The following is a 12,500-nucleotide window of genomic DNA, read 5'->3' on the forward strand; positions in this document are numbered from 1 at the left end:
AGTTAGAAACACGTCTGGGTTTGAGACTGTTATCCTACCGAGATAAAACCTAGTCCAGATATATCAGGATAACCAGGCAACCTTGGTCAGATTGAATCCTAGATTCTAGTTGTTGTACTGGTGATTCTTACGAAACATAGTGAACACTAGAAAACGCTCTCGATACGTGATCAAACAGCTTGTTTAAAAGGACCATCACGTTCATCATTATTCTCATTCGAATGTCCACAGGAGAAATAGCAGATATATCAGGGTAGCCAGGCAACCCTGGTTCCTGGGGTTCCACAGGCACTTCATATTCATGATTTAAACCGATCTGGAAGACCAGGTGTGTTGAATTAAAGGCAATCACTGAACTGATCAATTAGCTCAGTTGGTCAGGTGTTGTGCCTAGTTTGGACAAAATCCTGCAGTACCTCCAGGAACAGGGTTGCCTAGTCGTTAACCAGGTTACCTAGGGATTAGCTAATGCAAGTGAACACAGAGTTTTCCAAAACTCTGTCTTAGGGACCCCATGGGGTACACATTTTGGTTTTTGGCTCTAGAACTACACAGCTGATTCAACCATCTCCTCATCAAGCTTTAGATTATTTGAATCAGTTGTGTAGTGGTAGGGCAAAACAACTAAATGTGTACCCAGAGGAGGACCCCAGAACCGAGTTTGAGAAACACCTACCAGGACAGGTCTTCACGCAAGGTATAGTCCACCAGGTAATTTGGCAAAATGTACAATCTGATGTACAGCAACAACCTGGGGTAATAATGATTGTGTATGAGAGGACTGAATGGTTGAGAGGACTGATTGGTTGAGAGGACTGAATGGTTGAGAGGACGGATTGGTTGAGAGGAATGCATGGTTGAGAGGACGGAATGGTTGAATGAATAAAAGTGTATGGAGAAAGCATTACAATTACAGGACTATTTGCATAAAACACTAACGTGGAAATGAATGTAAATATGCGACCAATATAATTAGGTTTTGAAAATGGTTCCACTCCACAGCTAAACTCATACAATATTGTACAGCCAATGTGTAATTTGGGAAATCAGAGAGAGAGAGAGAGAAAGATTTCACATACTGCGTCTCAGCTGAGAAGTTAACAGCAGAGAGTTAACACTAGAGAGTTTACACTAGAGAGTTAACAGCACTAGAGTTAACACTAGAGAGTTAACAGCAGAGAGTTAACACTAGAGAGTTAACACTAGAGAGTTAACACTAGAGAGTTAACACGAGAGAGTTAACACTAGAGAGTTAACACTAGAGAGTTAACACTAGAGAGTTAACACTAGAGAGTTAACACGAGAGAGTTAACACGAGAGAGTTAACACGAGAGAGTTAACACGAGAGAGTTAACATGAGAAAGTTAACACTAGAGAGTTAACGGCAGAGAGTTAACAGCAGAGAGTTAACACTAGAGTTAACAGCAGAGAGTTAACACTAGAGGGTTAACACTAGAGAGTTAACAGCAGAGAGTTAACACTAGAGAATTAACAGCACTAGAGAGTTAACAGCACTAGAGAGTTAACAGCACTAGAGAGTTAACACTAGAGAGTTAACAGCAGAGAGTTAACACTAGAGGGTTAACACTAGAGAGTTAACAGCAGAGAGTTAACACTAGAGAGTTAACACTAGAGAGTTAACACGAGAGAGTTAACACGAGAGAGTTAACACGAGAGAGTTAACACGAGAGAGTTAACATGAGAAAGTTAACACTAGAGAGTTAACGGCAGAGAGTTAACAGCAGAGAGTTAACACTAGAGTTAACAGCAGAGAGTTAACACTAGAGGGTTAACACTAGAGAGTTAACAGCAGAGAGTTAACAGCAGAGAGTTAACAGCACTAGAGAGTTAACAGCACTAGAGAGTTAACAGCACTAGAGAGTTAACACTAGAGAGTTAACAGCAGAGAGTTAACACTAGAGGGTTAACACTAGAGAGTTAACAGCAGAGAGTTAACACTAGAGGGTTAACAGCAGAGAGTTAACACTAGAGGGTTAACAGCACTAGAGAGTTAACACTAGAGAGTTAACAGCAGAGAGTTAACACTAGAGTTAACAGCAGAGAGTTAACACTAGAGGGTTAACACTAGAGTTAACAGCAGAGAGTTAACACTAGAGGGTTAACACTAGAGAGTTAACACAAGAGAGTTAACACTAGAGAGTTAACACAAGAGAGTTAACACAAGAGAGTTAACAGCAGAGAGTTAACACTAGAGGGTTAACACTAGAGAGTTAACAGCAGAGAGTTAACACTAGAGTTAACAGCAGAGAGTTAACACTAGAGAGTTAACAGCAGGGAGTTAACACTAGAGTTAACAGCAGAGAGTTAACAACTGAGAGTTAACAGCAGAGAGTTAACAGCAGAGAGTTAACACTAGAGTTAACAGCAGAGAGTTAACACTAGAGGGTTAACACTAGAGAGTTAACAGCAGAGAGTTAACACTAGAGAATTAACAGCACTAGAGAGTTAACAGCACTAGAGAGTTAACAGCACTAGAGAGTTAACACTAGAGAGTTAACACTAGAGAGTTAACACTAGAGAGTTAACAGCAGAGAGTTAACAGCAGAGAGTTAACAGCAGAGAGTTAACACTAGAGAGTTAACACTAGAGAGTTAACACTAGAGAGTTAACAGCACTAGAGAGTAAACACTAGATAGTTAACAGCAGAGAGTTAACAGCAGAGAGTTAACAGCAAAGAGTTAACAGCACTAGAGACTTAACACTAGAGAGTTAACACTAGAGAGTTAACACTAGAGAGTTAACGGCAGAGAGTTAACAGCACTAGAGAGTTAACAGCACTAGAGAGTTAACAGCACTAGAGAGTTAACACTAGAGAGTTAACAGCAGAGAGTTAACAGCAGAGAGTTAACAGCAGAGAGTTAACAGCAGAGAGTTAACAGCACTAGAGAGTTAACAGCACTAGAAAGTTAACAGCACTATAGAGTTAACACTAGAGAGTTAACACTAGAGAGTTAACACTAGAGAGTTAACATGAGAGAGTTAACACTAGAGAGTTAACACTAGAGAGTTAACACTAGAGAGTTAACACTAGAGAGTTAACAGCACTAGAGAGTTAACAGCACTAGAGAGTTAACAGCACTAGAGAGTTAACAGCACAAGAGAGTTAACAGCAGAGAGTTAACAGCAGAGAGTTGACAGCAGAGAGTTGACAGCAGAGAGTTGACAGCAGAGAGTTGACAGCAGAGAGTTGACAGCAGAGAGTTAACAGCAGAGAGTTAACACTAGAGAGTTAACTAGAGAGTTAACAGCACTAGAGAGTTAACAGCACTAGAGAGTTAACATCACTAGAGAGTTAACAGCAGAGAGTTAACAGCAGAGAGTTAACACTAGAGAGTTAACACTAGAGAGTTAACAACACTAGAGAGTTAACAGCACTAGAGAGTTAACAGCTGAGAGTTAACACTAGAGAGTTAACAGCAGAGAGTTAACACTAGAGTGTTAACAGCAGAGAGTTAACACTAGAGTTAACAGCAGAGAGTTAACATCACTAGAGCGGTAACGGCACTAGAGAGTTAACAGCACTAGAGAGTTAACACTAGAGAGTTAACACTAGAGGGTTAACACTAGAGAGTTAACAGCAGAGAGTTAACAGCACTAGAGAGTTAACAGCACTAGACAGTTAACAGCACTAGAGAGTTAACACTAGAGGGTTAACACTAGAGAGTTAACAGCAGAGAGTTAACAGCACTAGAGAGTTAACAGCACTAGAGAGTTAACAGCACTAGAGAGTTAACACTAGAGAGTTAACACTAGAGAGTTAACAGCAGAGAGTTAACAGCACTAGAAAGTTAACAGCACTATAGAGTTAACACTAGAGAGTTAACACTAGAGAGTTAACATGAGAGATTTAACATGAGAGAGTTAACACTAGAGAGTTCACACTAGAGAGTTAACATGAGAGAGTTAACATGAGAGAGTTAACACTAGAGAGTTAACACTAGAGAGTTAACACTAGAGAGTTAACACTAGAGAGTTCACACTAGAGAGTTAACACTAGAGAGTTAACACGAGAGAGTTAACATGAGAGAGTTAACACTAGAGAGTTAACACTAGAGAGTTAACACTAGAGAGTTAACACTAGAGAGTTAACACTAGATAGTTAACACTACAGTTAACAGCAGAGAGTTAACACTAGAGGGTTAACACTAGAGAGTTAACAGCAGAGAGTTAACACTAGAGGGTTAACACTAGAGAGTTAACAGCAGAGAGTTAACACTAGAGTTAACAGCAGAGAGTTAACAGCAGAGAGTTAACAGCAGAGAGTTAACAGCACTAGAGAATTAACAGCACTAGAGAGTTAACAGCACTAGAGAGTTAACACTAGAGAGTTAACAGCAGAGAGTTAACACTAGAGTTAACAGCAGAGAGTTAACAACTGAGAGTTAACAGCAGAGAGTTAACAGCAGAGAGTTAACACTAGAGTTAACAGCAGAGAGTTAACACTAGAGGGTTAACACTAGAGAGTTAACAGCACTAGAGAGTTAACACTAGAGAGTTAACAGCACTAGAGAGTTAACACTAGATAGTTAACAGCAGAGAGTTAACAGCAGAGAGTTAACAGCAGAGAGTTAACACTAGAGAGTTAACACTAGAGAGTTAACAGCACTAGAGAGTTAACACTAGAGACTTAACACTAGAGAGTTAACGGCAGAGAGTTAACAGCAGAGAGTTAACACTAGAGGGTTAACAGCACTAGAGAGTTAACAGCACTAGAGAGTTAACACTAGAGAGTTAACAGCACTAGAGAGTTAACACTAGAGAGTTAACAGCACTAGAGAGTTAACACTAGAGAGTTAACACTAGAGGGTTAACACTAGAGAGTTAACAGCAGAGAGTTAACATCACTAGAGAGTTAACAGCACTAGAGAGTTAACAGCACTAAAGAGTTGACACTAGAGGGTTAACACTAGAGGGTTAACACTAGAGAGTTAACAGCAGAGAGTTAACATCACTAGAGAGTTAACAGCACTAGAGAGTTAACAGCACTAGAGAGTTAACACTAGAGAGTTAACAATAGAGAGTTAACACTAGAGAGTTAACAGCAGAGAGTTAACAGCAGAGAGTTAACAGCACTAGAGAGTTAACAGCACTAGAAAGTTAACAGCACTAGAAAGTTAACAGCACTATAGAGTTAACACTAGAAAGTTAACAGCACTATAGAGTTAACACTAGAGAGTTAACAGCACTAGAGAGTTAACAGCACTAGAGAGTTAACAGCAGAGAGTTAACAGCAGAGAGTTAACAGCAGAGAGTTGACAGCAGAGAGTTAACAGCAGAGAGTTAACAGCAGAGAGTTGACAGCAGAGAGTTGACAGCAGAGAGTTGACAGCAGAGAGTTGACAGCAGAGAGTTAACACTAGAAAGTTAACAGCACCAGAGAGTTAACAGCACTAGAGAGTTAACACTAGAGAGTTAACAGCAGAGAGTTAACAGCACTAGAGAGTTAACAGCACTAGAGAGTTAACAGCACTAGAGAGTTAACAGCACTAGAGAGTTAACAGCACTATAGAGTTGACAGCAGAGAGTTGACAGCAGAGAGTTGACAGCAGAGAGTTGACAGCAGAGAGTTGACAGCAGAGAGTTGACAGCAGAGAGTTGACAGCAGAGAGTTAACACAGAGAGTTAACAGAGAGTTAACACTAGAGAGTTAACACTAGAGTTAACAGCACTAGAGAGTTAACAGCACTAGAGAGTTAACAGCACTAGAGAGTTAACAGCACTAGAGAGTTAACAGCACTAGAGAGTTAACAGCAGAGAGTTAACAGCAGAGAGTTAACACTAGAGAGTTAACACTAGAGAGTTAACACTAGAGTTAACAGCACTAGAGAGTTAACAGCACTAGAGAGTTAACAGCACTAGAGAGTTAACAGCACTAGAGAGTTAACAGCACTAGAGAGTTAACAGCACTAGAGAGTTAACAGCAGAGAGTTAACAGCAGAGAGATAACAGCAGAGAGTTAACACTAGAGAGTTACCACTAGAGATTTAACATCACTAGAGAGTTAACACTAGAGAGTTAACAGCAGAGAGTTAACAGCAGAGAGTTAACACTAGAGAGTTCACACTAGAGAGTTAACAACACTAGAGAGTTAACAGCACTAGAGAGTTAACAGCAGAGAGTTAACACTAGAGAGTTAACAGCAGAGAGTTAACACTAGAGTGTTAACAGCAGAGAGTTAACAGCAGAGAGTTAACACTAGAGTTAACGGCAGAGGGTTAACACTAGAGTTAACAGCAGAGAGTTAACAGCAGAGAGTTAACAGCAGAGAGTTGACAGCAGAGAGTTGACAGCAGAGAGTTGACAGCAGAGAGTTGACAGCAGAGAGTTGACAGCAGAGAGTTAACAGCAGATAGTTAACAGTACTAGAGAGTTAACAGTACTAGAGAGTTAACAGTACTAGAGAGTTAACAGTACTAGAGAGTTAACAGCAGAGAGTTAACACTAGAGTGTTAACAGCAGAGTGTTAACAGTACTAGAGAGTTAACAGTACTAGAGAGTTAACAGTACTAGAGAGTTAACAGCAGAGAGTTAACAGCAGAGAGTTAACACTAGAGAGTTAACATTAGAGAGTTAACAGCACTAGAAAGTTAACAACACTAGAGAGTTAACATCACTAGAGAGTTAACACTAGAGAGTTAACAGTACTAGAAAGTTAACAGCAGAGACTTAACAGCAGAGAGTTAACACTAGAGAGTTAACAACACTAGAGAGTTAACAGCACTAGAGAGTTAACAGCTGAGAGTTAACAGCTGAGAGTTAACACTAGAGAGTTAACACAATATAGTTAACACTAGAGAGTTAACAGCTGAGAGTTAACAGCTGAGAGTTAACAGCAGAAACTTAACAGCAGAGTTAACAGCACTAGAGAGTTAACAGCACTAGAGAGTTAACAACACTAGAGAGTTAACACTAGAGAGTTAACAGCACTAGAGAGTTAACACTAGAGAGTTAACAGCAGAAACTTAACAGCAGAGAGTTAACAGCACTAGAGAGTTAACGGCACTAGAGAGTTAACAACACTAGAGAGTTAACAGCACTAGAGAGTTAACAACAGAAACTTAACAGCAGAGAGATAACAGCACTAGAGAGTTAACAGCAGAAACTTAACAGCAGAGAGTTAACAGCACTAGAGAGTTAACGGCACTAGAGAGTTAACAACACTAGAGAGTTAACAGCACTAGAGAGTTAACAACAGAAACTTAACAGCAGAGAGTTAACAGCACTAGAGAGTTAACAACACTAGAGAGTTAACAGCACTAGAGAGTTAACAACACTAGAGAGTTAACAACACTAGAGAGTTAACAGCACTAGAGAGTTAACAGCACTAGAGAGTTAACAACACTAGAGAGTTAACAGCACTAGAGAGTTAACAGCAGAGAGTTAACAACACTAGAGAGTTAACAGCAGAGAGTTAACAACACTAGAGAGTTAACAGCACTAGAGAGTTAACAACACTAGAGAGTTAACAGCACTAGAGAGTTAACAACACTAGAGAGTTAACAACACTAGAGAGTTAACACTAGAGAGTTAACACTAGAGAGTTAACGGCAGAGGGTTAACGGCAGAGAGTTAACGGCAGAGAGTTACACGAGAGAGTTAACACGAGAGAGTTAACAGCACTAGAGAGTTAACACTAGAGAGATAACAGCAGAGAGTTAACACTAGAGAGTTAACACTAGAGAGTTAACGGCAGAGAGTTAACACTAGAGAGTTAACAGCAGGGAGTTAACACTAGAGAGTTAACAGCAGAAAGTTAACAGCAGAGAGTTAACACTAGAGAGTTAACAGCAGAGAGTTAACAGCAGAGATTTAACAGCAGAGAGTTAACGGCAGAGAGTTAACACTAGAGAGTTAACAGCAGGGAGTTAACACTAGAGAGTTAACAGCAGAAAGTTAACAGCAGAGAGTTAACACTAGAGTTAACGGCAGAGAGTTAACAGCAGAGAGTTAACAGCAGAGAGTTAACGGCAGAGAGTTAACAGCAGAGAGTTAACAGCAGAGAGTTAACAGCAGAGAGTTAACAGCAGAGAGTTAACAGCAGAGAGTTAACACTAGAGAGTTAACACTAGAGAGTTAACACTAGAGAGTTAACAGCAGAGAGTTAACAGCAGAGAGTTAACACTAGAGGGTTAACGGCAGAGAGTTAACAGCACTAGAGAGTTAACAGCACTAGAGAGTTAACAGCACTAGAGAGTTAACAGCACTAGAGAGTTAACAGCAGAGAGTTAACGGCACTAGAGAGTTAACAGCACTAGAGCGTTAACGGCACTAGAGAGTTAACAGCAGAGTTAACGGCAGAGAGTTAACACTAGAGAGTTAACATCAGAGAGTTAACAGCAGAGAGTTAACACTAGAGAGTTAACACTAGAGAGTTAACACTAGAGAGTTAACAGCAGAGAGTTAACAGCAGAGAGTTAACACGAGAGAGTTAACACGAGAGAGTTAACACGAGAGAGTTAACAGCAGAGAGTTAACGGCACTAGAGAGTTAACAGCACTAGAGCGTTAACAGCATTAGAGCGTTAACAGCACTAGAGAGTTAACAGCACTAGAGAGTTAACAGCACTAGAGAGTTAACACTAGAGGGTTAACACTAGAGAGTTAACACTAGAGAGTTAACACTAGAGAGTTAACAGCACTAGAGAGTTAACACTAGAGAGTTAACAGCAGAGAGTTAACAGCAGAGATTTAACACTAGAGAGTTAACACTAGAGAGTTAACAGCTGAGAGTTAACACTAGAGAGTTAACACTAGAGAGTTAACATGAGAGAGTTAACACTAGAGTTAAAACTAGAGTTAACACTAGAGAGTTAACACTAGAGAGTTAACACTAGAGAATTAACACTAGAGAGTTAACACTAGAGAGTTAACACTAGAGAGTTAACGGCAGAGAGTTAACAGCAGAGAGATAACAGCAGAGAGTTAACACTAGAGAGTTAACACTAGAGAGTTAACACTAGAGAGTTAACACTAGAGAGTTAACAGCAGAGAGTTAACAGCAGAGAGTTAACACTAGAGAGTTAACAGCAGAGAGTTAACACTAGAGAGTTAACAGCACTAGAGAGTTAACACTAGAGAGTTAACGGCACTAGAGAGTTAACAGCACTAGAGAGTTAACACTAGAGAGTTAACGGCACTAGAGAGTTAACAGCACTGGAGAGTTAACAGCAGAGAGTTAACACTAGAGAGTTAACAGCACTAGAGCGTTAACGGCACTAGAGTTAACGGCACTAGAGAGTTAACAGCAGAGAGTTAACGGCAGAGAGTTAACAGAAGAGAGTTAACATTAGAGAGTTAACATTAGAGAGTTAACACTAGAGAGTTAACACTAGAGAGTTAACAGCAGAGAGTTAACAGCAGAGAGTTAACGGCACTAGAGAGTTAACAGCACTAGAGAGTTAACACTAGAGGGTTAACACTAGAGAGTTAACACTAGAGAGTTAACACTAGAGATTTAACACTAGAGATTTAACACTAGAGATTTAACACTAGAGAGTTAACAGCACTAGAGAGTTAACAGCAGAGAGTTAACAGCAGAGAGTTAACAGCAGAGAGTTAACAGCAGAGAGTTAACACTAGAGAGTTAACACTAGAGAGTTAACACTAGAGAGTTAACAGCAGAGAGTTAACAGCAGAGAGTTAACACTAGAGGGTTAACGGCAGAGAGTTAACACTAGAGAGTTAACAGCACTAGAGAGTTAACAGCACTAGAGAGTTAACAGCACTAGAGAGTTAACAGCAGAGAGTTAACGGCACTAGAGAGTTAACAGCACTAGAGCGTTAACGGCACTAGAGAGTTAACAGCAGAGTTAACGGCAGAGAGTTAACACTAGAGAGTTAACATCAGAGAGTTAACAGCAGAGAGTTAACACTAGAGAGTTAACACTAGAGAGTTAACACTAGAGAGTTAACAGCAGAGAGTTAACAGCAGAGAGTTAACACGAGAGAGTTAACACGAGAGAGTTAACACGAGAGAGTTAACACGAGAGAGTTAACGGCACTAGAGAGTTAACAGCACTAGAGCGTTAACAGCATTAGAGCGTTAACAGCACTAGAGAGTTAACAGCACTAGAGAGTTAACAGCACTAGAGAGTTAACACTAGAGGGTTAACACTAGAGAGTTAACACTAGAGAGTTAACACTAGAGAGTTAACAGCACTAGAGAGTTAACACTAGAGAGTTAACAGCAGAGAGTTAACAGCAGAGATTTAACACTAGAGAGTTAACACTAGAGAGTTAACAGCTGAGAGTTAACACTAGAGAGTTAACACTAGAGAGTTAACATGAGAGAGTTAACACTAGAGTTAAAACTAGAGTTAACACTAGAGAGTTAACACTAGAGAGTTAACACTAGAGAATTAACACTAGAGAGTTAACACTAGAGAGTTAACACTAGAGAGTTAACGACAGAGAGTTAACAGCAGAGAGATAACACTAGAGAGTTAACACTAGAGAGTTAACACTAGAGAGTTAACACTAGAGAGTTAACACTAGAGAGTTAACAGCAGAGAGTTAACAGCAGAGAGTTAACACTAGAGAGTTAACAGCAGAGAGTTAACACTAGAGAGTTAACAGCACTAGAGAGTTAACACTAGAGAGTTAACGGCACTAGAGAGTTAACACTAGAGAGTTAACGGCACTAGAGAGTTAACAGCACTAGAGAGTTAACACTAGAGAGTTAACGGCACTAGAGAGTTAACAGCACTGGAGAGTTAACAGCAGAGAGTTAACACTAGAGAGTTAACAGCACTAGAGCGTTAACGGCACTAGAGAGTTAACAGCAGAGAGTTAACGGCAGAGAGTTAACAGAAGAGAGTTAACATTAGAGAGTTAACATTAGAGAGTTAACACTAGAGAGTTAACACTAGAGAGTTAACAGCAGAGAGTTAACAGCAGAGAGTTAACGGCACTAGAGAGTTAACAGCACTAGAGAGTTAACACTAGAGGGTTAACACTAGAGAGTTAACACTAGAGAGTTAACACTAGAGATTTAACACTAGAGATTTAACACTAGAGAGTTAACACTAGAGAGTTAACAGCACTAGAGAGTTAACAGCACTAGAGAGTTAACAGCAGAGAGTTAACACTAGAGAGTTAACACTAGAGAGTTAACACTAGAGAGTTAACACTAGAGAGTTAACACTAGAGAGATAACAGCAGAGAGTTAACAGCACTAGAGAGTTAACAGCACTAGAGAGTTAACAGCAGAGAGTTAACATTAGAGAGTTAACACTAGAGAGTTAACACTAGAGAGTTAACACTAGAGAGTTAACACTAGAGTTAACACTAGAGAGTTAACACTAGAGAGTTAACAGCACTAGAGAGTTAACACCAGAGAGTTAACAGCACTAGAGAGTTAACACCAGAGAGTTAACACTAGAGAGTTAACAGCAGAGAGTTAACACTAGAGAGTTAACACTAGAGAGTTAACACTAGAGAGTTAACACTAGAGAGTTAACGCTAGAGAGTTAACGCTAGAGAGTTAACACTAGAGAGTTAACGCTAGAGAGTTAACGCTAGAGAGTTAACGCTAGAGAGTTAACACTAGAGAGTTAACGCTAGAGAGTTAACAGCAGAGAGTTAACGCTAGAGAGTTAACAGCAGAGAGTTAACAGCAGAGAGTTAACAGCAGAGAGTTAACACTAGAGAGTTAACAGCAGAGAATTAACACTAGAGGGTTAACACTAGAGAGTTAACACTAGAGAGTTAACACTAGGGAGTTAACAGCACTAGAGAGTTAACACTAGAGAGTTAACACTAGAGAGTTAACAGCAGAGAGTTAACACTAGAGAGTTAACAGCAGAGAGTTAACAGCAGAGAGTTAAGACTAGAGAATTAACACTAGAGGGTTAACACTAGATAGTTAACACTAGGGAGTTAACACTAGGGAGTTAACAGCACTAGAGAGTTAACACTAGAGAGTTAACACTAGAGAGTTAACAGCAGAGAGTTAACACTAGAGAGTTAACAGCAGAGAGTTAACACTAGAGGGTTAACACTAGAGAGTTAACACTAGAGAGTTAACACTAGGGAGTTAACAGCACTAGAGAGTTAACACTAGAGAGTTAACACTAGAGAGTTAACAGCAGAGAGTTAACACTAGAGAGTTAACAGCAGAGAGTTAAGACTAGAGAATTAACACTAGAGGGTTAACACTAGATAGTTAACACTAGGGAGTTAACACTAGGGAGTTAACAGCACTAGAGAGTTAACACTAGAGAGTTAACACTAGGGAGTTAACAGCACTAGAGAGTTAACGCTAGAGAGTTAACACTAGAGAGTTAACACTAGGGAGTTAACAGCACTAGAGAGTTAACGCTAGAGAGTTAACACTAGAGAGTTAACAGCAGAGAGTTAACGGCAGAGAGTGGCATGTGACGCAGAACAACAAGAATGTTCACTGTTCACAGAAAGATCGGTCCAGAACCGGTCAAAGCCCCTTAACGTTTAAGCGCTTTTGACCGGGATCCACAAAGCGTC

General features: G+C 40.0%; 1 protein-coding gene across 1 annotated transcript in view; it reads left to right on the top strand.

The window, feature by feature from the left end:
• LOC123995215 (relaxin receptor 2-like) overlaps positions 1–12,500 on the top strand; it is a 188,982-nt gene that overhangs the window by 51,928 nt on the left and 124,554 nt on the right. The gene's annotated exons all lie outside the window — the stretch shown is intronic.

Source organism: Oncorhynchus gorbuscha, linkage group LG02 (assembly GCF_021184085.1).
Source record: "Oncorhynchus gorbuscha isolate QuinsamMale2020 ecotype Even-year linkage group LG02, OgorEven_v1.0, whole genome shotgun sequence".
NCBI classification, from domain to species: Eukaryota; Metazoa; Chordata; class Actinopteri; order Salmoniformes; family Salmonidae; genus Oncorhynchus; species Oncorhynchus gorbuscha.